Here is a 26,801-nt window from a genome sequence, read left to right on the forward strand (position 1 = left end):
CATTTTATTTTTACCACTCCAAATATAGTAAGGATACCATTTCTATATTCTAATGATATTGTTGGTTAATGAATTAACTAAAACCCACGTTTATGGTAATTTGCTCTCTATTTAGACGCCTTACTAGAAAAGTAGCCAAAATTTTATCAAGTAAAACTGGGTGTGTCATATTTTTTTATTTTTTAACTTAAGATTTTCCAGTCTGTTAACAGATTTAAAATTGTAATGTTTTTGAACATAGGGCCCATGAAAGATTATTTTAGAATATATATAGGGCAATGATTAGTTAAGGGCACCCATCATAACCAAACTTACATGTATATCTGACATTTAAGGTTGATCTGTACCCCCCAAAAGACAAACTCCAAATTCAAAAAATTGAAAAAATTTAAGAAGGTATATGTGATGACTAGAAGTATTTTGACAACTTTTAAGCAAACTTCATGTTTTCATTTTTGAAAAAACTCAAAAAACTACTTTTTTCCAAGTATAAAGCGGGAAAACCAAACATAGGATTTTGTTAACTTTTTTACAGCATAAAGATATAATTATAAGAAATACTTATGAATTTTTTGAAAATTTTTGAATTTACAGTTTTGTCCCAATATGAAAAAATAATATGTTTCGGCTTATAGGTAATACAGTTACTGGTAAGAAACTGAAAAATTTTTTAATAACAACATATATAAAAGTGGAAAATATTTGCAATAAAATGTTAAATATTTTTTCCTAAACATACGAAAAATCTTGTTAAACAAGAATTATGTCTTCAACTGCCGCCTTCAAATTGTAATGTAGGGAGATGGCTTCATCTGAAGCAATGGTAGTATTTATCATCAATAGATAGCATTGCATTCGGCTTCGAAACGTTTCAAACAAAACGTCATACCAACAGGGTTGCCATATCAATTACTTTGTACAATACTTTGGCAGATTATAACAAAATTTAATAGGAATGTTATCGGTTTGAATTTTGAACCGGTCATGCTGAAACTTACAGAGTTAAAATACAGAATAGTAGATACTGCAACTTTTATTTTAAAAATATATCATAAAATTTACACTATACTTAAGTAATATATCTATAAAAAACCTATTTAGGCGTTTTTAGTTAATTATTTTAGTATTTATAAACAATAGTGTCCCTTGCATAACCAGTGGCGTACCCAGAATTTGTCTGGAGGGGGGGGTTTGAAATTTTTTATGCTACCTCCATTTTAAGTCCCTTAAATTTGGGTTTTAGTTTAATTTAAAGTACCAAAGATAGCAGTGCCAAAGATTCAGGTATCTATTATCCTTCCTACCAACTAAAACCACCCTCTCTTACTTGTGTGCATTTGACTGTCACACATACCGTACTCTGAAAGTAGGGTGTCCACTGTAAGGCTGACAACATTTTTGGAATACTCCCTTCTCTTATCTAAATCTTATCTATTGTTCTGAAGCTATTTTCTTGTGGCATTTTAAAGTAATTAATATTTTAATGGGAATAAGTCACAATTGAATGTTAAAAAAGTTTATTGACATTTGACATTAATCCAACTTGTAAATACAATACATTTTTCTTCTAATTCCTTCATTCCATGAGCGTCAAGTTCTACCACTTTTTCTTCTTCCAGGGGGCTTCCATTTGTGAAGTTTTTGGGTCCAACATTCGTCAGACATTCTCAATAGGTGTCCAAACCATTTTGAACCCCTTCTTTCTATTCTGTCAATGACTGTTTCTGTAACATTCATGTTATTTCTTATAGATTCGTGGGTCTTCCTTTCCTGCCTTGATGTTCTAGCACTTCTTCTCAAATAATCCATTTCAACTGCTAACAATCTTCTCTTCAGGTCTGCATTAATTGTCCACACTTCAGAGCCATAACAAAGAACTGATTCAACCATGGTTTCCCCTATTCTTTTTTTGTTCCTTTTGGAAATGTTGCATCCCACCATAAGGAGTTCAGACATCCTACAATTGTATCTCCCTGATTAATTCGGTGTTGGATTTCGGTTTGTCCCAAGCCGTTCTTAGCAATGAGTGCACTTAAATATTTCAAATTTTCCACTCATTTGATTTCCACATCCTCGTCGATCAACACTTCAAACCTTGCATCTGAATTGATAACTAAATATTTTGTTTTCTTCATGCTGACTTGTAATCCCCATTTTACATATTCTCTGTATAGACGCTTCATCATAAATTCTAGATCATAAGAATCTTGAGCTAGGACGACTTGGTCATCCTCAAAGTTCAGGGAAAACAGTATGTCATTTCCTATGGGGATTCCCATTCCCTGGCAGTGGTTTTTCAAATTTTGGAGGGCTGCCTCAATATATAAATTAAACAGCAAGGGTGACATACTGCATCCTTGTTTTAGTTCTTTAGTTACTTTTATTGGCTCTGATAGTTGATTTTTAGGTAAGTAGTGTTATCCCTGTATACTTCTGTGATTCTTCTTCCTAAAAGGTATGGACTAATGTCGAGTTGTTGTAAAGCTTGTTACAATTTAAGTCTTGGAACTGTATCATACACCTTTTCTAGGTCTATGAAGGCTAGATGTACTTTGGTACCAACTACTATTCTTTTTTCTATTAATTTTTGGAGTTATCAGTGCAAGATCAAAGACTCAAACGTCAATAAACTTATTTTAACCTTCAATTGCGGCTTATTCCCATTAAAACAGTAATTAGATCTTAACCTTGAAGTTGTCCCCGTTAATGTTTCTCTTCTTCTTCTTTTTTTAATGACTGCTTGGATGTAATTGTGAACACTATTCCATCCCTCCGTACTTCCTGTCATCTTCATGATCATCTCTATTACAGTCACAGGGTTCATACCTATTTCTTTATACATTATGTTTCACTCCACTGTACATCTATTACACTCCAGCATTGTGTGAGTAACAATGTCGGAATATTCGCAGTATGGACATTTATCTGTATCTGTCTTTCTGAACCTATGAAGATACGCCCTAAAATAGACAATCTAACCAGTCCGCTTAGGCTAGGGATCACTGGGCAACATCTTCCTTGTTGTTCTTCTCTTCTTGCCATATTTACATTAATCTTTCCCCTTCTTCTTTTTCTATAGTGTTGTCAAATGCTCTCTTCTCTCATAGAGATGTCTCTTTTCTACTGATAGCACATGCAAAGGAACATAACCCGTGATAGTCCACAATGTCTACCACCTGTCTACTTTTGTCATAAGCCTAATATTAGGTATCTACATATATCTAAATATAATGAAAAATATTATTAATTATTGTGTATTTATACAATAATTATTGTGTTCTACATATTTAACGTGGTAATTTAATTATTCAATTACCGTTTTGGATTTTTTGTATTGTGTGTGAAAGACAAGTTAAATTTTCCTACTATTCTTTATATATTTTTTACTTTATATGCCCTGGGGGGGGGGGGGTTTAACCACCAAAATCTCCCCCTCTGGGTGCGCCACAGTACATAACGTATTAGTGGTAATTTTTATATTAGTATTAGCATTAGTTTTGGTGTTCGGACAATATTAAACTATGTTTTAAGTATATTAATATAGCGTGGTTGTCGTTTCGGCAATGTCTTTGTGTCTGTTTTTATCTTGAGGTATTCAGTATCCTCTCACCTTTCGTTTGACGCCTCATACGTTACAATCGGACCAATAACAATGGAGATACGATGTAATACCGTTTTGGTGATGTCTTTGCGTTTTTTTTTGTCCTAACATATTCATTACCACCTCCCCTTTCCATCGATACCTTGCACATTGTTGTACGTTGAGCCTTTTAGACGTTACAAGCTTAGTGTCCTTTTGGCAATGCCGGCAATTTTGTTTTTTATGTTGACGTATTCGCTACGCCCTCCCCTTTCCATCGATACATTGGACGTTGTTGTACGTTGAGCCGCTTAGACGTTACAAGCTTATTGTCCTTTTGGCAATGCCGCCATCTTTGCTTTTTTGCGTTAACGTATTCGTTACCCCCTCCCCTTTCCGACGATACCTCACACGTCACGATCCGATAAGCCGTCGCGCCTCCACCACAAAAAGAGCCAAAAACGAACAGAATGGACCTTAGCGATTTCCCATGTTAATTTCCATAAGAGTTGGCCCCGTTCCCGTATAGCCCCTTTATTCTTACACAATGAAAGTTCTGCTATATATATATATATATATATATATATATATATATATATATATATATATATATATATATATATATATAATATATATATATCAAACATCCGTTGTTCGGGAATCCCTTCGAAGCCCACGGATCTTGACCTGTGTTGACCCTTGAATTGTCTCGAATGAAAGGGAACGCCAGACCGGTTTCTAGCGGGTCGGAGAATATACTAGAAGGAAAGTGAGAATAACAAAATGTTTACAGGTTAAATATGCCTCAAATTTGTCGTAACAATATCATAAAGCAAAATGAACATATTCTGTAATACATCCTTTTTGATTAGGAAATAAAAATATATATGCGAATATTTTCTATAAAATTGCCATATAAACTTAATTTCAAGCACATGGTAAAGCGATAAACACATACGCAATATCACCTTTCACATAGTACTCAATTGCGTTATAAAATCGTCGAATATGGAAACTGAAGAACTAAATAAACCAAATAGAACCATGACAACTAAAGACGCATCATACATCCAACATACCACTACCTCGCACACAAGGCGGGAGAAAAACGGGGTGTTTTGAAAATATCACCCACTACTTAAAAATAAAAATAAAAACAAAAAAAAAAACAAAGACAAAATAGAAGTATAAACGAAGAGGAAGAAATAGAAATATAAACGAAGAGGAAGACATAGTAAAATTTATTAATCCATAAAGACTGAGATAGTAATAGATAATAATAAACAGACCAAAAGGAAGACATGTTCGCATAACATTATTGTTATTTCGCACTAAATTATTACATAATACCAGATCATTTAATTTTTATCAACAAAAATATAATATAATATGATGTAGGAATTTAATGGTAATACGATATTCACAGATATAGCCGCAACTACCTACATAATTTCTTTGTCGATAAAATTGTTTAGATAATATGAATGTTTATTATTTAATATGTTATATTCCGACTGACACAGCAGAGCAGTAAAGTATTATAAATAAATATGTTGTGAAAGATATCTTTGCTTACTTGGTTTACTAGTAAGTATATAAGTTATAGCTTATTTGATACAATTACTGTTTGCACAACTTGGCAACTCAGCCAATTGTAATAAAATAGGATTTAAACTGTAATAAATCTACGATTTGAAATATGTAAAATATGTTTGATTGAGAGCTAGGGGATGCTTAGCACTGTCACCACTATAGGATTGAAGCTAAGGGATGCTTAGCACTGTCACCACTATAGGATTGAAGCTAAGGGATGCTTAGCACTGTCACCACTGAAATATCCCCTGTGTTTAAAGGAGATTTAGCTGTCCGAGCGAATTTGAGGCATACTGGTCCACTAGTTCGAATAGGTCGTGATTTCGCCCTCGCGGATTTACAAGAGGGTAGGAATAAAAACAGGATAGGGGCTGAAGGGTACTCCGATGCAGGCCCTGTAAAGAGTCAGAGGCTATGGGCTTGCGTTAGAAGCCAGGAAGATGTACAAAGCAAAAATGTGTTCCCTTTTTGTCTATCTAACGGTAAAATAAAACAAGCCACTTTCAACTTATTGTATAATTAACAAATCGTAATTTTACAACTACTACACAAACGTACAATGAGCTATTAGTGGTTATTATTGTTTGCGAAGGGAGACGAGAAGAGATTTTACTAATGGAATTTAAAAGGCGGACAACCTACTATTAATTGTTCCCAAAATGGTTAGTAAAGATTGTTTGTTGCCTTAGCGTACTTAGGCCCTAGCTAATGAATACGCCTTGTAGTCCAAACTGGAACTCTGGAATAGTCTGGATGAACGTTGGATTTCACTGTACGTTATGGCGGTACTGAGCGAGACGAAAAATTCGTATTTTCGAATCTCTACCTTCCGTCGGACAAGAATATCACGATAATTTAGCTAACGCTTGCCGCGCTGACTGCCGACATGCCAAAGTACCACTGGCACCGGATGCGACAGGATACCCTCTGGCTTGGTTGCCAGAACGCTACTACTGCCTGGCTCGGTCGCCAGCACCTTACTACCCGTTTGACCACTTCTGTTTGTTTTTATCTATTGCCAACTCGTACCTTAGATTCTTTTGTCACGTCCAAAGTGGAGATTTGTTTCTACGTTTTCGCTGATTATGCCATCTATTCCATGTGTTAAACTGGATCACGCCATGTAAAACTTCTTAGTCAGCTCAATTCTTATCAGTTGTTTAACAATTCGTACCTTGTACTATTTTCCAACAAGGTCCAAAGTGTCGTAGTTTTCTAAACATTCAGGCTTGTGTTAACTAGGTCAATTGTTTTGTTTTTAATTTGAAATGTATACGTTAAACTGTGTCGAATTTATTCTTTATTAATTTGGAATATATAATAATTACTTAAATAATTATTACTCTTTTCTAGGCTAATTACCCCTTATTTTTTCCTTCTTTATTCCCTTGCTATGTTTACATTACATTACTCCCTTCGCAAAAAAAGAAAAGGCCTGAAAGGCCTTTTCCTTTTTCAACAACCATAATTATTCTAACTTACATATTACATTACTTATATACTACTATACTCTTTTATATTGAGTCCCAATTATTATGTTATATTGTTTCTTATAGACTATTGTGCGGTGGTCAGCGAATGTATCCTGCTGCCCCCGTATTGTACCTATGTGTATGACAAGTTGAGTTACTTTTGTATTAAATTCTTATTGAAATTTACAAGTGAAAACATTCTTGACTTATTACAGTGTTTTGTGACTACATTGTGTCATTTATTCTAAAATTCTAAATTCTAAAACTGTTCTTTCCGAATGTAACTCGCGTTTCTCGGCAATCGCGGTTTTGCTTATGATCGTTCACTATCGACGTATCCCTGTGGGGATATTCCGCACTTCACTCGCGTCGTCTTGGCTTCTAATGTCCGTTTTCACGTACCGTATTAACTTTCTTATTAGTGTTATATGTCTCCATTGGGTTGCTCTCGCTGGTTGGTCGTTTCTGATTGGTACTGCTTTACTTTGCCGCGTTATACTTCTGATAAATTGGTATCTGGTATGTGTTTGCTGCATCTCTTTGTCCAATGTTCATCTTCTGATTCTGGTTGCTCATTGCTTGTATTCAGGTTTATATTTTGTTCTTCGTTCTTTGATTTTTGATGTCGGTGTATTACCCAGTTGTGTGTATATTCCGCCAGCTGCTAATGGTTGTAGTGGTACCATGTCTATTAATGATTCTGTTTCTACTGTGATTTCTGTTGGATTGACTGCCTTGGTTGGGTCTGGTGTCAAGCTGATCCATTGTTCTTCTACGTAGTACATCGGAGGTGTTACATGGTTGCAATCTATTTCTTCGGCGTAATCTTGAATTATTCTTGTTACTGGTGACATAAATTTTGACTGGTTTAGTAGTGAGATCGGTAGTTCATGGAAACATTTGTTTGTTCTTCGTATGGTCACTGGTTTTGGTGTGCATTGCATTATGTAAATTACTTCTCCTAGTACTCTTCCTGTGTACCCTGGCATGTTCTGCATGAGTTGACTGACAGCGTTAGGTAGGGATGGGGCCATTAGTAATCTGTTTTTTAAAATTTCTCTCTTTGTTTGACATCGACGCAGTACTGTGTCTAAGTATAGATTCTCTATTTCTCTTTGGTAGGCTTGTTCGGTGTAAAGGAATTTGCTATTTATGTAGGTCATTAGGTCTACGTTTTGGGGAAGGAGTGGCATATTAGGATTTATTTTGTTCTTTACGAGGAAATTTATTAGGATTCGGGGGTGTTCAGTTTGTCATACCTCTGTGTTACATATTATAGCCCTTTTGTGTAGCGTTAGAGCAAATATGTTTTTATCTTGTTCTACTATTACCACCTCTTCTCCATCTCCATCCAATGGCGCTACAGCCCAAATCGGGCCTTGGCCTCCTTCAACAGGCTTCTCCAACCATCTCTATTTACCGCTGTTCTTTTCCATGAACGCGTTCCCAGGCAGTTCCTGGCATCCTCATCGACTTCATCTTCCCATCTCTTTTTAGGTCTTCCAACAGGTCTTTTTCCCTGCATTCTTGCATTTAATAATTTTCTGGGGATTCTATTCTCATGCATGCGGACCACGTGCCCTGCCCATCGTAATCTCTGCAGTTTAGTATGTTGTGCTAGAGGTGGTTTTCCACCTCTTCTAGGGATTGTTTATTAGTGAACTTTTCACCGTACCCTTTATAAAGTTGTGACAATTGACTTTCACAACTGTTGTCTTTGTATTGTTCCCAGGTTATTTCGCCTATTGTAGAGTCGAAGCAATAGCCATTGATGAATGGACATGTTACTCCCTCTCGTAGGTGCATTTCTTCCTGGTTGTGGTTGCTGCTTCCAGGAATAAGATAGTTAATAATGTAATCGGTTTTGAACGGTATCCGTGGGTTTCTTTGCGGTTTTTGTAACAAATCGCACTGTTATTATTGCCCGAGCAGTCGCACTCCCGGAAGCAAACTTTAGCTAGCATTAGTACCTTCTACGCGTGAGTCCAAAGCGCATCTTAACCTATAATTACAAGTATAGCTGCTGATTGCAGACAGCTGTAGCGATACAAAGATTTGACTTATAAACTACATACATTGTATTGCACATTAGTATGCCTTATGAACATAACGTAATAAATAAATTGATATGTAAATACTTATTAAAGATTATATTGATAATTGGGACTCCGCATTTTTAAACGATTACAATATACTATATGATATTTATGTTATATATACACCCTGTAAGTTAAGTCTTATATTTTTAATTTTCAACTTGTCATCACTTATTGTTTACAGTATCATATGTGTACTGAATTCTGCTTTTATCTGAAGAATATTTCAAGTACCCTATCTTCAATGTATTCCTTAAAATTCAAGATTATTCCTTAACTCTTTTCTAAAATTTCAAAATAATTCCAAGATAGAGTTTATCTTTATTTCTTTATTAAAACAAAATGCCTCGTTATTCGTATTTTTCAAATGCTTATGATATTTATGATTCAAGGCTGTTTAATTACATTTTGCTACGGCGGCTAATATTTTATTTATCCACGTTGTTGAAGAAATTTGATACTGACCTATAATATGAACTCTTCGTATTTGAACTACATTTTCAATATACTACATTTTTAATTGTTGACGATTTCTAACTTGACCTTTAATTTTTTTTTATTATTATTGTTTTCTACGTTGATAGGAATCCAAGTCTGTCAACTAGTTTCCGACATAGCAGTAATGGATAGCGTATAGAACCGTACTAATCCAGTCTCCTATTCTTTACTAATTAGCAGAGGCTTAGACCCTTATTAACCTTGATTAATTTACTTATTATTTTCCTCATTTCTTGCTTATTTTTATGATAAAATAATAATCTTGTGTTTCTATTTAGTGATTTGTTTTTCCACGTTAGTTTTTAACTATTTTTGTTTAATTTTCGAGCCTGCCCTATTTATATTTTCAAAGAAAATTATTTTCATTAACTCTATTTATTTTTAACTGTGAATGAGTATATTACCTGTGTTTGGTCTTTCGTCCCTTGTTGTTAATGGCGAATTTTCTTACCTATTAACATGTGTACTTCTGTTAGGAAGGGTGACGACCATATTCCAATCCGTCGTTACATTTATACTGGATTGCAAAACCTACCCTTTCTATAGTTATTTGTTTTCCATATTTTCGGATTATGGGAGCTAACATTTTCCGTGCTAATGTGGTATGTCGGTAGAGGATTGTGTCACAGGCACAATTTCTTACGGGGGGTGAACAAGGTTTAGAGATACTAAATAATATGTCAGGAGATGATGTGGGGTGTTTGCAAACATTATCGAATGCACATCGGAACATTAATACGTTCCAACAAGGCAAGTAAGATTCTATTATATATATACACATATATATACGCATACATACATACATACACAAAGTTCATTTATAATAAGAACACAACAGACGAACGAGATAATCATCTGAGCATATTATGTTAGTTTGTTATTGTTGTAATGTATATTTTTGACTTATACCTGGTAATGATATTCTTCTATATCGGATTCCTTACTATATTAAATTTCTTGTTAAAATTTTAGCATTATTCGAGCGGCCGTCTCTTGTAATACCAAGCTTTTAACTTTTCTTATAGTTGATTTGATATTTTCATTATTGATCTTCTGCGTCGAAAAACATTTCTGCGTTCTCATCATTCTGTGTTATTATTGTTTTCTCATTATTATTTCTTCTTCTGTTGTATGAGTTCCATCCTTTCTTTTTCGTTTTATGGAATGTGCAGCAACATTTCCTTTCGTGCTTAATGCCTAGTCTATTCCTTATCCGTTCTGATCTTTTTGGTTGGCTGATGTCTCCCTGACTTCCTTTTCTTCTACTCGGCGGTTTGTTGGGTATGGTTCCTGGTCTATGATTGAGTGCTTATGCCCTTGGCAATCATCGCATCTCTTCACATTTCACATATTTCTCAACATTTCTTCGTAATTCGTTCTAGAAATATTATTTCCTTATATTTATGTACTATATATCCTATTTATTCTTCCATATCCTTCCTGTAACATGTGGAAGTCGTTAATTATAACTCTTCTTGACCTGCTTATCTTGTACTATACAAATTTTTGTACCTGTTTTTAAAATAATTATGATTCTTTTAATCTTTTCGTATTTCATTAAGAATTGGCTGATTCTTATTTTTTCATCTCCTCTTATTCTCATCTTTCATTATTATCATTTTCTTTACAATCGCCTGTACTTGCAGCCAAAATCTCAACAAGTCTCCTAATGCTATTCCTGAAGCATAAATCCTTAAAATAAATTTGATTTTCTTCGATAAATCGGAGAATTCCCTAACGGCGCTTATTAGATATATCCATTATTAAATGTTTCTTGACATTTAGTAGTCCATCAAACTTTACTTTTCCTAGATAATCTGTTACGTGGTGCGGCTATTTTCGCAAAATTGCTTTTTCTTGCATTCTGAGGTGTAAGATACTAATTCGAAAACTTATGTCCAAAGAGTTCTTATTCTAGAAAACATGAACATATTTCTGTTCATCGATTTTTCTTCTCTGTCAAAAAAAAAATGCCATACTCGTTAGTTCTTCTTGCATCGTAAATAAAATTTTAAATATACGGACTATAACAACAAAATATTTAACCTGGTCAGTTATATTGTGCTCATTTCAAGTTTATGGACTTGCTTACTCGTACATTCCAACTGTATCAAATATCATACTATTAACCTAATTTCGTTATGTAATGTTTTTATAACGAATACTGTGTTTGCTATCGTAATAAAATATTCTAGGTATGGTTTTTTGTTTGGTTTCTCGTCTTTTACAAATAAAACAACTGCATATTTTGCATTTTTTCGATGGGCCTTTTTTTCTTCAATTATAACATATATAAAAATTTTTCCTGGTTTTGTATCTTCGGAATAAAACTTCTAATTTATGTTTCTGGATTATTTACATTTATGATTCCTATAGATAACATACCCTTAATTGGTTTATCTATTGATCCTTCTGTAATTTCGTCGCAACTTTTTGTTTCTATATTACCGTAACTGTTTCTTCTATTTTTCAGTTCAATCTCGAAGTTAATTTCGTCAAATATGTAATAATATTGACATATACTTTTCCCAATAATCTCTTCATCATTTTTCGCCTTTATGCGTACTTAATTTACTCAACATCTTTTCTTCTCTTGCATATAAATATAATACTCATAGGGAATCGTCCTTCATTGTGACAAACTTCTTTTTCAGTAATTTTCCCATTTACTTCATTGAAAAAAAAATCCTAATTCCCACTTCGTTTCGCAATTTTAATCCAGTCTGTAATTACTGCAGTGTCGTGCTGGAGCCGCAGGACTCTCAGCGGGTTGGGATTCAAGTACCACCCTAGCTTATCCTCTTAGCAGCCTCCTGTTCGACGTAGGTTTCAACGTTAAGGTCGAACCATATTCAGTTTGCCTACATTGCTGTCCAAAAAATCTACTTCTGGCACTGTATTCGTATTCGCATGCGGTGCGAAATATCCTCTCGCTGTGCCTCTATTTCTGTGCCATCTCACCTGTGTCCATTTATTATTCTTCTTCTTCGTTGTGATTGCCAATCTCCTCTGTTTCTATAAAATCTATTACGATATATCCTCGTATCGTATCTATCTATCTATTTACTACTATCGGTTTATCTCCTGTAATGCTACTATTTCCTCGATTACTACTATCGGTTTATCTCCTGTAATGCTACTATTTCCTCGATTACTACTATCGGTTTATCTCCTGTAATGCTACTATTTCCTCGATTACTACTATCGGTTCACAGCGTTCTCCGACGCGTTCCGTCTCCTACTCGTCTATTATCCTACTATTTCCTCTATCTTTTTTAAAATTCTTCACCAAAATACATACGAAAAAAAAGACTCCAACTGTTCAACAACATTTGGTTTTCCCAACAATTCTCATCACTATAGAGACAATCCTTAACGATTCCTATCAAAAAGGACGATCAATCTCCAAACTCATTAAACTCATACAGGACAATCTCTCTCACATGCGAACTTCTAGAAAAATAATTAGTAAAAGATCACTTTGGCACACTGAACCACGATGCACCATGGACAATCTTCTACTTCTTCGATCCACAATTATGCATGCACTATTCAACTAAATGAAATAATTGCAATCTTCCTTGATATCGAAATCGCTTTTGACTCTATACCGATTTCTCTGATACTAAACAACTAAATCAGATCAAACGACGTCAAACATTCTCACACCATAGAATCAAAAAAAGGTCTGCTCTAAGCAGCATACTATTTTTCCTTAGTATAACAATTTAAGTTCCTTCATAAATGATCCTGTACAATATGGAATATATGCTGACGACATAATATTAGTCTGTCATGGAAAGGTCATATCCACCACAAACACTTTACTACAGAAAACGGTAAATAAGATAAACAACTGGGTCAGTCAATCCGGCCTTAACTTCTCCCTATCGAAGTCCAAGTTATTCATTTTACCAGGAGACAAAATACGCAATCTCCAACCATCTCTCTAAATAGAAATTTTCTCCAAGTAGTAGATCAAATAAAGCTTCTCTGCATTATTTTTCGATAAAACATTCCTGGAGACCACATATTCGAGAACCTCAGGTCAGCTGCCTTCAAAAATAAAAATCCTTAAATCACTGGCTCGTTATAGTTGGGGAGTCGATGAGGAAACACTATTAAAAATCGAGCTGTTATCCGCCCAAAAATTGACTATGGTAGCATTCTCTACATGTCCTTAAGTAAATCCCTACTACGTTCAATAAATATAGAATACACGAAGAATGTTTCGAACTTCTACTTTATCTAAGACAACAAATTCTACTTTCTAGCGAAAACCAGCAAATTTCACAAAAAATCTCATCTATAATAAACAACTACCAGTTAATAACACTTCTAGAATGGTACCGTCCACTAAACAAATCAATAATCAATATAGTCAATTCATATTTATATAATATCAATCTATTGTCCACCATAAAACTTTCAGAATCCGTCGGACTTCTCCAAAGATATGCAAACTTCTGAATCTCAATATCGAGTGTGATATGGTAAATTTAAGAATTCAAAAAAAAAATAAATATATAGAGAATATAATTGGTTGTTAAATAAAATAAATTAGAATTGTCATCTCAAGTAAAATCAACTGTTAAAATAATAATAAAATAATATTTATTTTTCAAACAAAAATATTTCAGTTGTCCTCCCTTTAATTGATTATAAAGCGATTCACCTACCTTTTATGGCCTCTTGGAATTTTTGGTTTAGGACGGGATTATTATGAAGCTATTTTCTCGCGATAACAAAAATTTACTCGCTAAAACAAGATTTGTGCTACAGCACGAAAAATTATTTAGTACTTGAGGAACCTGACGGAAATATTCCAAACTGATTTATTTGCTTATACCCTAAAATTTGTCAAAGTTGATCAAGGGTCTATATGTCTCTGGACGCAAAACGTTCATCATCAATCAGCCAATCCCGTCCACTGCTGGACATAGGCCTCCCTCAGTTCTTTCCAGTGTTCTCTACACTGGGCCGCTTGTAGCCAGTTTCCCGCTACTCTTTTTATGTCGTCGGTCCATCTAGTCGGTGGTCGTCCTCGGCTTCTTTTATAATTTCTGGGCCTCCATTCCATAATTCGTCTTGTCCATCGTCCATCTTGTGTTCTGGCTAAGTGTCCTGCCCAGTTCCACTTAAGTCTCGTGGTTCTTTCGATGACGTCTTGAACTCCTGATCTTTGCCTGATTTGTCGGTTTGTTATGTGGTCTCGGAGGCTCACATTCAGCATTGCACGTTCCATGGCTCGTTGTGTAACTCTTAGTTTATTCGCAGATTTCTGCGTGAGTGTTAAAGTCTCTGCTCCATAAGTTTGTACAGGCAAAACACATTGGTTATTAACTTTTCGCTTGAGACACATGGGAATTGAACTTTTTAGAATATGGCTTAGTTTGCCAAATGCTGCCCATGTCAGGCCTATTCGCCTCTGTATTTCATTTCTTTGATTGTCTCTGTTTATTTTGATCTCGTGTCCCAGATATTTGTAAGTGTCTGTTTGTTGTATGGTATTATTGTCGATAGTTATATTTCCACTCATTACGAGATTTGTCATAAGTTTAGTTTTCTCAAAGTTTATCTTTAATCCTGCTCTTTCAGACAGACTTTTAAGCGAATGTAGCATAGAAACCGTATCCTGTAAGTTATCTGCGATTAATACGACATCATCTGCAAACCTCAGATGATTTAATCTTTCTCCATCTATATTGATGCCCATATCTTGCCATTGGGTGTTCTTAAATATTGACTCTAGAGCTGCCGTGAACAATTTTGGTGAAATATTGTCTCCTTGTCTTACTCCTCGACCTAAGCTGAATTTTTCTGTGTCTTCGTGTAGTCGTATACTTGATGTAGCGTTCTCGTAGATGTTTTTGATTAGTGACGTGTACCTGTAATCTATTCGGCTTTGATTTAGGGCTTCCAGTACGGTTTCAAACTCTACAGTATCAAAAGCCTTCTCGTAATCGACAAATGCAAGAACCAGTGGTATGTTGTACTCGATGCATTTTTCAATTAAGATCTTTATGGTGTGCAAATGGTCATTTGTGCCATATCCTCTCCTAAAGCCTGCCTGTTCTTTGGGCTGATAGAAATCAAGTTTAGGTGTTAGTCTCTTTGTTAAGATTTTCATAAAGAGTTTATACATATGTGTCAAGAGGCTGATGGGTCTATAATTTTCTAATTTAGTAATATCACCTTTTTTGTGTAACACGACTATCACTGCATTGTTCCAGTCTTTAGGAATCGTACCCGCATGTAAGCATTTATTAAACAGTTCGCTTATTAAACGCAAAACGTTAATGGTGAGAAAAAAATTTTCAGAAAAGAAGTCCTGCACATAAAAAAAAATATTTACTGGGTACCTCACTGTTTCTTTACTAAAAAAAAATTTTGGAATGCCACTGGCGAAGCACGATTTTAACGATATAAAAGAAACTCGAAAAAGTTTACAGAAAAATTGCCTTAATCGACCCTATCTTCCATATTATTTTTTTTTCTTCCTAAACCGGAAACCGCTTGTCACCACTGTAATAAAATAGCTATGGGCTTGCGTTAGAAGCCAGGAAGATGTACAAAGCAAAAATGTGTTCCCTTCTTGTCTCTATCTAACGGTAAAATAAAACAAGCCACTTTCAACTTATTGTATAATTAACAAATCGTAATTTTACAACTACTACACAAACGTACAATGAGCTATTAGTGGTTATTATTGTTTGCGAAGGGAGACGAGAAGAGATTTTACTAAGGGAATTTAAAAGGCGGACAACCTACTATTAATTGTTCCCAAAATGGTTAGTAAAGATTGTTTGTTACCTTAACGTACTTAGGCCCTAGCTAATAAATACGCCTTGTAGTCCAAACTGGACCTCTGGAATAGTCTGGATGAACGCTGGATTTCACTGTACGTTATGGCGGTACTGAGCGAGACGAAAAATTCGTATTTTCGAATCTCTACCTTCCGTCGGACAATAATATCACGATAATTTAGCTAACGCTTGCCGCGCTGACTGCCGACATGCCGAAGTACCACTGGCATCGGATGCGACAGGATACCCTCTGGCTTGGCTGCCAGAACGCTACTACTGCCTGGCTCGGTCGCCAGCACCTTACTACCCGTTTGACCACTTCTGTTTGTTTTTATCTATTGCCAACTCGTACCTTAGATTCTTTTGTCACGTCCGAAGTGGAGATTTGTTTCTACGTTTTCACTGATTATGCCATCTATTCCATGTGTTAAACTGGATCACGCCATGTAAAACTTCTTAGTCAGCTCAATTCTTATCACTTGTTTAACAATTCGTACCTTGTACTATTTTCCAACAAGGTCTAAAGTGTCGTAATTTTTTAAACATTCAGGCTTGTGTTAACTAGGTCAATTGTTTTGTTTTTAATTTGAAATGTATACGTTAAACTGTGTCGAATTTATTCTTTATTAATTTGGAATATATAATAATTACTTAAATAATTATTACTCTTTTCTAGGCTAACTACCCTTTATTTTTTCCTTCTTTATTCCCTTGCTATGTTTACATTACACAATGGATATAATGATAGAAAACTGCAATTTATGTTAGGGTTTGAAAATATTACAGTGTCATCATGTAGAAATCTACAATTAAGTTAAAAAATGTACCACAGCAGCATGCCGCAGTAGAGCCATCTCTAGGATTAGAAACAAATTAATTGAGGGTGAATATCAACCTTAATGTAAGATTAAATGGTGTCAGAGTTGCCATATCTTCAGTTTTTTCATAATCTCACATAATATAGAAATGCATTGAAATTATACAAAAATTCATAGATTTTAATTAAATTAAAGATAATAATTGAATGCATATACAATAAAATTAATTAAAATGATATAAAAAATTAATAGTATTAATTAAATTACCATATATAATAGAAATGGTTGACCATTCGCACCTAATAATAAGAAGGTCTGTATAGACAAAATGTGGAAAGTGCTGTCAAATAATTTACAATATTTAACTGCATTTAAAGTAACAGCAAATATTTATATTTATTCAAAACTTGTAGTTTCTCATTATATCAACACAAATTATAATTTCATGAAAGTAACTTATATTTTAAACTTTCATATACGTTTAAAAAAAAAATATGGCAAGTTTTATACTTATTCAAAATTTGTTGCTTCTCATAACACAAACTATAATTTCGTAAAAGTAACTTTATTTTTTAAACATTCATACATATTTTACAAAAAAAAAATATGGCAACACTGTGACGCGGTGCCTTGAGGAAAATATATTATGGTAAAATATATATATATATATATATATATATATATATATATATATATATATATATATATATATATATATATATAAATTTTTATTTAGTATAATACTAATTTTTCGAAACCAAATTCAGATTTATGCTTTAATCTGTGCCTTCTAAGAATTGCAAGGCAAAACAGACGTTGATAAAGATGTTATTAGAGACATGGGGAATCTAAAATTGCATTTCACAACATATGAAAATATAGAACATGAACATCTAGTTTTAAAAGCTGAATTAATAAATCAGTGCAAAGAACACATTACTGAGAAAAAATTTGTCGTTGACCAAATGGCACTAAAATATGGTCATGAGATCCTAAGACTACCACCATATCACTGCCAGTACAATCCAATTGAATTGGTATGGGGCATCACTAAAAACTACTATGATAAACATGCATGTAAGACCACCGACGAAGCCAGCGTTTTACAACTCTGGCAAGATGCACTAAACCAAGTCAATGAGGAACAATGGCGGAAATGTATTGAGCATACTGAAAAAAAATTTTAGAGTCATATGAAATAGAACAAGTTATTGATGAAGTAAGACCTTTAATTATTCGTAATGATGAAGATTCAGATGAATCGGATGGCGAGTCAGATAGTGATGATACCTGTCCATAGATTAAGAAGTAGATAGAAAAATTAACACAAAAGGGTACCAACCACAAAAAAAAAACAAAAATAACAAAAACAAAAACCGCATGCAGGAGAGAGCCGGAGGCACGCCGCACGACGCTCTTGAATGCAAGCACCAAAAAAATTAGATTAGCAAGTAAGGTAGATTAAGGACATGACTGGATGAATGACTGGTTATTAGACCACGGATGAAAGGATTCGATGCTTGCTCGCTCTCGACTGCACTTGATGCAGAAAACGAAAAGCAAGTATCGGCACACACAACCATCATTAGATCGCCGAACAATTGCTTTGACCGATAGTGATAAAGCCAAATGGGCTAACCTACCACTTAAATGTAAATACACGGAAATCTCCCATTGCCTAACGGGGGATACCGCGAAATAGTCGAGATCTGGCTCCAAAGACCAGGGGGCGGAGGAAAGCCGGGGCTGGTTGTACCGCAGGAGGACAACCTACCTCGGTGGGTTTGGGAAGGTGTGTGTGGGAAGTAGGAATAAGTCTTTGTTTTATATAGATATATATTTTTATAGATATATTTATAAAATATATAAAAATAAAAATATAATACAAAATTTTGAACACCCAGTATTAACATTGGCATTTGTTTTTTCAGCATAAATATTAACCACAATATTAATTTTTGAAGTTGCATGTGTAATATGAAAAATGTTTCAAAAACTTTAAATATCTCAAAAACGGCTATTTTTTCGAGAATGGTATCCCAATAAAAATCGATCCAGAATTTTACGTAGATTCTAAAAAAAATAACAAAAAGCACAGTTTCTACTTAAAATAAGAAATTTAATGGCGACTTCCGGTACAACCGGAAGTGCTAGAAGAATGCAAATATTTAAAAAATGAAGAATGCTTTGCATAACCCATTATTCCAAGTTTGCAGAAACCAGTGACGACCAGAACTTAACTTTTAACCAACATGTTGCGTGAATGACCCTGTATATTTCATACTCAATGTTTATCAATTTACGTTATGATATTCAATTATTATAAAACATAATACAAAGTTATTTTATTAAAAAAATCCCTAATGTTGGATTATCAAATTAGGAAAACCGTACATTTTTAATTTAAGAACCGCTGACTACCTTAGGCAAATCTGAACAGAGACTTTTATTACTTATGCGACAGGCTAAAACGATCCTACTATATTAAGGTTTTGTCACTCATTTGGAGATTTTCTTAAGAGACAGTGTTGTAGTAATTTTTCTATTAAATAGCACACTGATAACTTTTTCTATTTATAATTATGAAAATGTATTGAATATGCTCAGAAAAATGAAATATTTTATTATTTTTTAAATTAAACTGTGAACTATAAGTTTTGTAAGTTTTCAAATTTTAAGTTGTTCTTAGTGCAACTCGCCGCTCATGCGCGGACGCTGCGTTGCTACACTGGCTGTCGGGTGACAACAAAGGCGTACACCAATTTGATAGACCAATAGAAAGTCTAGTTTACAGGAAATTGCAACAGCTATAAAACGATATCTTACTTGACCCCCATTGCCATTAAAAAGTGTTGATGTGATTCTTTTGTTTTTTTTATGCCCTCGTATTCGGATTGCCGAATATAGGCCTCTCCTAATTCTCGCCATGCATCTCTGCTGTTTGTAAGACGTTTCCACATTGGCCCTGCAGTTCTGTTAATATCGTCGCTCCATCGCATTTGTGGTCTTCCTCGTGGTCTTTTGGCTTCATATGGCCGCCAATTCCCGATTGCTTTGTTCCATCGGCCATCCGTAAGACGTTCGTTATGTCCAGCCTATTTCCATTTCAGTTTAGCTGCCAATTCGACAGCATCTTTTACTTTTGTTCTATTACGAATGTTCTGGTTCTGGTGTAAGATGTGATTCTTAGCCTGCCTTAAAATAATCAAAAATACCGGATAAATATCTGCCCCTTTAATCAAAAATCTACGTGTCGCTGGGTTTTTTTTTTTAAACGTAGACGCAGTTACTGATAATGCCTGTCTTCGTCCGACCACCCTGTATGAGGTATTTAATAAAAATTAAATAATCTCCATTTGTTTTGTTATTTGAATGATGCAAAAATATTTAGGTCTAACTTTACCTAAAAAAAAAATAAATTGAGTAAGACTACTATGAGTAAGAGTATTAATTTGTTCGAATATTTCACTGAACGTAAAACATAAAGTCAGAAGGGTAACATAAAGACCAATTTTAGATTAGGTCGAATAACCTTAACATTAAATGTGTAAAAATAATCAAAAATAATAAATGTTTAGATAAAAAATGATTTCGCTTTTGTTAAAAATTGCGTTTGTAATGCCTATAAATGAGTTAATGAGTAAGAACAAAAATGGAAGAAAATATATATATATATATATATATATATATATATATATATATATATATATATATATATATATATATATATATAACAAATAAATCTAGTAACAATGTAACAATAAACTTCGTAACGATAGTAACGATAAACCTAGTAAAAGTAGCAAATATTTTTTCTCTCTAGTTCTTGTCATTACTTTGTAACAGTAGAAGTATTGGACGACCGCGCAAAAGATGGAGTGACAACCTTTCATAGAGGTATTAATCCGCCAATGAACAAGAATTGCTTATAAAGAGGAAGAAGAAGAAGACTTTGTAACATACCATCATGTTTCATTCATTAAGTCTACACAGTTAGTATCTTACTCATTCTCCTTGTAAAGGGAATAATAGTTCAGGGAAATAAGCAAAAAAAGTACCCTGTTTGTGACAGTGACCCCGCTATTCAAACAGACAGTTATTTTGAGTAGCAGTCTATTTTATGGACTTATATAATTATTAACAAATTAAGGTCAAAAAGCGGTAAATTTTCGGACAACAAATAAGGATAGAAACATTTAAAAAACGCCATTTTGTAGGTTTTTATACGACTTAAAAGTTTCTTAGAGTTTTTGATTGTACCTCGACGTGTAAACATCGACGATTGCTGCTGTGTTTATTAATAGCAGTGAAATACGAGTTTACCAGTGAGTGATAACAGTAATTATAACGTACGTATTTGAACATTTTAAATTAGATTTGTTTAGTTTATTCGGATCTATAATTAGATCCAGTTTTTTGCTTTTTACATTAATTAGAAACATCAATATTAATGGACTAGCATAAACATCGAAAAGTGATAGCCGGCTACCTGTGGTGCCGGCAAAATGTTTAAATATCAACAACACTCTAAACTAAACAAATAATAATATTTCATAATATTGTTTCTGCTTCTGACTACATGGGCAGTAACGTGCAAAACAGTTCAGCTTCAAATATGTCTCAAACTACAGATAATGCAACTTCTAGACAAACAAATTCGTATGCATCCATAGTAACATCCATAGCCCAGATATGCCCAACGTCCTACATATAGAACGCCTGAAGAAAGTCCGATCCTGTCTCATTCTTGCCCCGTAACTAAATGCTGACTACAGGTAATCGATCTCTAGGAACTACCCGATGTAATAAAATATAAAACGACTATTAGTTATAGTACATCCACTAATAATTTTCCAACATAAACATGTCACATTCTGGTATTAAAGAGACCGCCTTTCAAATCAAGGTTGTCAGACATATTTCCTAAAATTCCTAAGGTTATATTTAAAAAATATTCTCTATTCTCTATTCGTTATTATTTAATTGCTAGTCAACGAACGACACTCTTAAAAAATGATATTAACATATTCCCAAAAAATATATCTATAAATTAATTAACTAGGTACTAATATTTCCATGGACTCTTAACTAATGAATTAAAGCAACCGTGAACGTTTATATATTACTTATGCTCTAAGTAATTTTCGAATATCGGCAACATTGTAGTCTGGAGAGAATTTGGACCTTCGATCTATCTTGACGTTGCCATGTTGGTGAATTTAGCGGTAATACTCTTATAGATATAATGATCGACTTTTAAGAAATCAGACATCTTTTAAGAATCCAAGTTCTCAAAAACGGTTACAAGAATTGTATTATTTTTTTCCAAATTTCATTGATTTTATACCTTACCTGGAAACATGAAAAATTGCAGATATATTAATATGTTATATTAAAGTTACATTCAGTAATTTTAAACTCATGCATTATGACAACAGCGCAGCGCAAAGCGATAAATCGTAATCAACACCTGTGTGTGTGGATATGTGACACCCTAAAATATTTCTTTTCGCAACCAGATAACACAGGCGGAGGTTTATAAGGTATAAGATATAATTATAAGTAATATTATATTTTTCTAGAATGGCATTTTGGAGACCGTTTGAAACGAATGATCAAGATGCATCAACTTCTGTGTTATCAATAAATAATGACAATTATTTTAATGACAGCCCGGAATTAAAAAATAAAGATTTGCACGTACAATCCCAAAGAATAATTTTAAATATGTATGAGTGTTTGAAAAAAGAAAATATTGGGATGGCTGATAATGCAATTGTTTCGAGAATTCATATATTAACAAAAATCGGGTATAAGACGATATATACAATTATTAAATTAGGCACTGTTACAGATCATTCCTTAAAACGAAAGCGACCAAATAAAAAATTGGGTAGGATTGACACTGCTGCAAAAGACGTTATTCAGCGAACAGTTTACAATTTTTACAAAGAAAATAGAGTGCCTACTTTAGAACTGATTCGTGAAAAATTGAGAGATTTCCCTGAATATAATTATACATCTTTGGAAACACTGCGCGAGATTTTGATAAGTTGTGGATTTAAATATAAGAAATTAGATAATCGAATGGTAATAATGGAATCTCGGCGTATTGTTGAACTTCGACGAGAATATTTGAGTAAAATAAAACAGTATCGTAATTCAAACACAAAAATAATCTATTTAGACGAAACCTGGTTCGATACGCATGATGTTGTCAAGTACGGCTGGGTTGACAACACAAACAAGTGTGCGTTAAATACACCGTGTTCACGAGGAAAACGTGTTATTATTCTTCATGCCGGAAGCAAAGATGGTTTTGTATTTAATGCATTGCTATTGTCGGCCAAAAATATAACAAAGTCTTCTGCCGATTATCACGAAGATATGACAGCCGATTTATTTGAAAAGTGGTTTGTTGAACAACTCTTGCCCAATATTCCGCCGAATTCAGTGATTGTTATGGATAATGCGTCGTATCATTCCCGCATATTAAATAAAATACCTAATAATAATACGAAAAAGGACGAAATTTTAAAATTTATGCAACTTAAAAACATCACTGTTCCTAAAAAGATTCCAGTAAAGAAAGAATTAATTAGAATGATCAAAAGTCGGAATTTTAAAAACGAATACGTTATTGACACCATTTGCAGCAGGCACGGCCATACTCTTTTGCGATTACCCCCATACTATTGCATTTTTAATCCAATTGGAATGGTTTGGGGTACCGTAAAAAAACGATTGCGAACATATAATCAGTCACTAACATTAAGCGCAGTGGCCATTGAGAATATTCGAGAAGTAATTAGTGGCATTAATAGCGATGTGTGGAAAAATTGCGAAGCTCATGTTTTAAAAATAGAAAACGAATATCCTGTTTTACCGGCAATAGCACCAATAGTTATCCAACCTGGGAACGATTCGACTTCAGAAGACTCTGACGATTCTTTTTAGTCCTTCTAATTAATTTCTTTACAGCTATCGCGATGCATCTTGAACACTAGTATTCATTATTATACAGTGTGTCACATTTAAGATGAAAACACCTCTATATATCAGCTATCAAAATACATACAGATTTAAAATTTTGCACAGTCATACATGTTGATAGTGCACATTTTTTTAAGATAGTGATCTGAAATTTTAATTTTAAACGCGGCTTACTGCGAATCCACAAACAGGGTAAATTTTCGATATTTTGCTTCGCGTTAGAGAAATCGGAAAAACTTATTTGGAAAAGTTGTTCCACTTATTGTAACCGCACATACCAAATTTCATGACAAAATTCGCAATTTTAGTTTTTCAGTATTATTTGTAATCTCGATCATAAATCTACAATTGATGCATCTCGGGACAGCCAACTGTCCGTTTTAGAATCCTGACTACAATTGAAGATCTTATTTCCAAAGTGTCTTAAATCCATATAATGAAATCCATGAAATTACAGATTTTCATACAAATTTAACATACAAATTATACAATTTTCATATGCACTTTTAAATAAATAAGAAGTTGTTTTGGTACATATAACTTTATTCTAGACTTGAAGAAATCTATAAAGTTTAAAAAAAGAAAATTAAATCTTATCTAAATATATATATATATATATATATATAAAAGGGGTTGAGGTTAATTGGGTATACAGCTGATTAAAAGCCAAGTGTACTCTGTTTAACAATTCATTATATTTCGCCAATTTTCATTGGCATCATCAGATGAGAGCTACAATTATTTAAAACATGGTAAAATATAATTTAATAATAGTTTGTTGTTTATATACTTACTTAATTGAGGTTAATGGCAGTGCGATTTATTTTAATACCATCAAGTAAAAATTTTTTTGTTGGAATAATGTTGAATGTATTTGATGTTGATTACAAATTAAAATATAGGAAACAAATACAATTCAAATTAAAAATAAAACAGACACAACGTTTAGTTCGGTAAATGTCATTAAGGTTAAGTACTAGAACTATCAAATATCGAATGTTATTAATTGACTTTTGTGAAGATGATTAGTTCCATGGTGTTGACGTAGTAGTTGTTTATTTGATTAATATTTACTGTAAGGTGTGTTATAGTTGAAAAAATTTTTGAAATTACATTATGTGTTGTATTAATTATTTGATAGTTATATGTGTCTATTTATAACATTATAAATAGACCTTTGAAGAGTCCTATTCAAAAATGCCCCGTTTAAACAAATCGAAGGTTGAAGGGTGCCGGACATTTATGCCGGAAACAATTCAAATTCAAAAGATCACCTTTTTCTGCTACGGAAAATATTGCCCCGATTTCTCACCAAAATCAATGTTGAGACTTTAGTTTAGATACTCTTGAATCTCAAAAATACTCATTTACATATTTTTCAAGCCTCGAAAATGCATATTAGGTATCGTATTTTTCGGATTTTAAATCGCCTATATCTCCAAAACTATTAACTTTTGAGAAAAATGACATAGATCTTATTTAGAGTCACCCAAAAACCTAAAAAATATTTCTTGGAGCACAAAAGGTGATATTTTGAATTTGTTTAAATAATATAATGTAATATGTAAAATAATTATATGAATATAATTATGTAAAAATTAATAAAAATTATATAATTTTTCTTGAAATATGCGTTTGATGAACTGATCCCTTTTCTTAATTTCCACGCCAATGGTCGGCATTGACATCAAAGAATCTTAAAAGCCGACGCTTGGCAAATTGACATTGGAAAAAGTATACACCATAATATTTATGTAGTTAACATAAAAAATTGTGTAAATTTGAAAATGGCTGAGTATGGTGTTTCGTTCGCAAGGTAAGCAAAATTTTTATTTTTAAAACTATATAAATAATATTTTGGGATGTGCATTTTAACGTAAAAAGAAGTATATTTAGCAATATAGGATCAACAGTAATGTACAAATATGTTATGATATATTTTTGAACCTCTTTTGAGTCCTCTTATGATAAAGAATGTTGAGTCATTGACTATTTCTCCGCCAGAAAATGCCACGGATTCTCAAACTGATGAAGATTCTGGAGAAAATTTATTTCAGCAGGCGCTCTAAGCTGTTTAGCAGGTAGATTATTTATGGTAAGTGTGTCTTAGACACAAATAATCTACCTGCTAAACAGCTTAGAGCGCCTGCTGAAATAAATTTTCATAAATATAATACAAAGCAAAACATTTTCTCTAATACAGAAGATGACAAAGATGGCCCATCAGTTGAAGAATATGAAAGGCCATCAAAGAGAACAAAAACAATAAAGAGAAAAAAGATTTATAAATGGGAAACCGAAGATTTGGTGTATGATGGTAAAGAATTTAGTAACGATGAAGAAGAAATACCTCTGCAAACCCCTTTAGATATGTTTTCTTTATTTTTTGATGACAAAATATTGGACCTAATAGTTGTCGAATCAAATCGATATGCAGGGCAACAAAACCATTGCCTGAAAATAGAAAAAAGTGAGATAAAAGCATTCATTGGAGTGTTATTACTCAGTGGATATGTGCCAGTTCCGAGGCGGAGAATTTTCTGGGAAAACGAAAGAGACAGTCAAAATGTACTGGTTTCTGAAGCTTTGCTTGTTTGATCACCTTAATGCTGCATTTTTGAAATTTGTTAATGTGAGGAAATGCAATGTGTTGACAAAGCCATGGTACCATATTTCGGCCGCCATGGCTGTAAACAATTTATTCACAATAAGCCAATTTGCTATGGCTACAAATTTTGGGTAGGAGCAAGTAGATTAGGCTACGTAAATTGGATGGAACCTTACCAAGGTGCTACCACTAATATTAGTGAAAAGTATATTGATTATGGAGTAGGGCCATCTGTTGTATTGGAGTATGCCGACGTTTTAAGAACTAGGTGGCCTAATAAACGGATGCACCTATTTTTTGATCATTTCTTTTCCACGTTATCTTTGTTAGAATTGTT

General features: G+C 33.5%; 1 protein-coding gene across 1 annotated transcript in view; it reads left to right on the forward strand.

The window, feature by feature from the left end:
- The window catches only part of Vinc (vinculin), a 453,217-nt gene that overhangs the window by 651 nt on the left and 425,765 nt on the right, over positions 1-26,801 (forward strand). The gene's annotated exons all lie outside the window — the stretch shown is intronic.

Source organism: Diabrotica undecimpunctata, chromosome 7 (genome assembly GCF_040954645.1).
Source record: "Diabrotica undecimpunctata isolate CICGRU chromosome 7, icDiaUnde3, whole genome shotgun sequence".
NCBI classification, from domain to species: domain Eukaryota; kingdom Metazoa; phylum Arthropoda; class Insecta; order Coleoptera; family Chrysomelidae; genus Diabrotica; species Diabrotica undecimpunctata.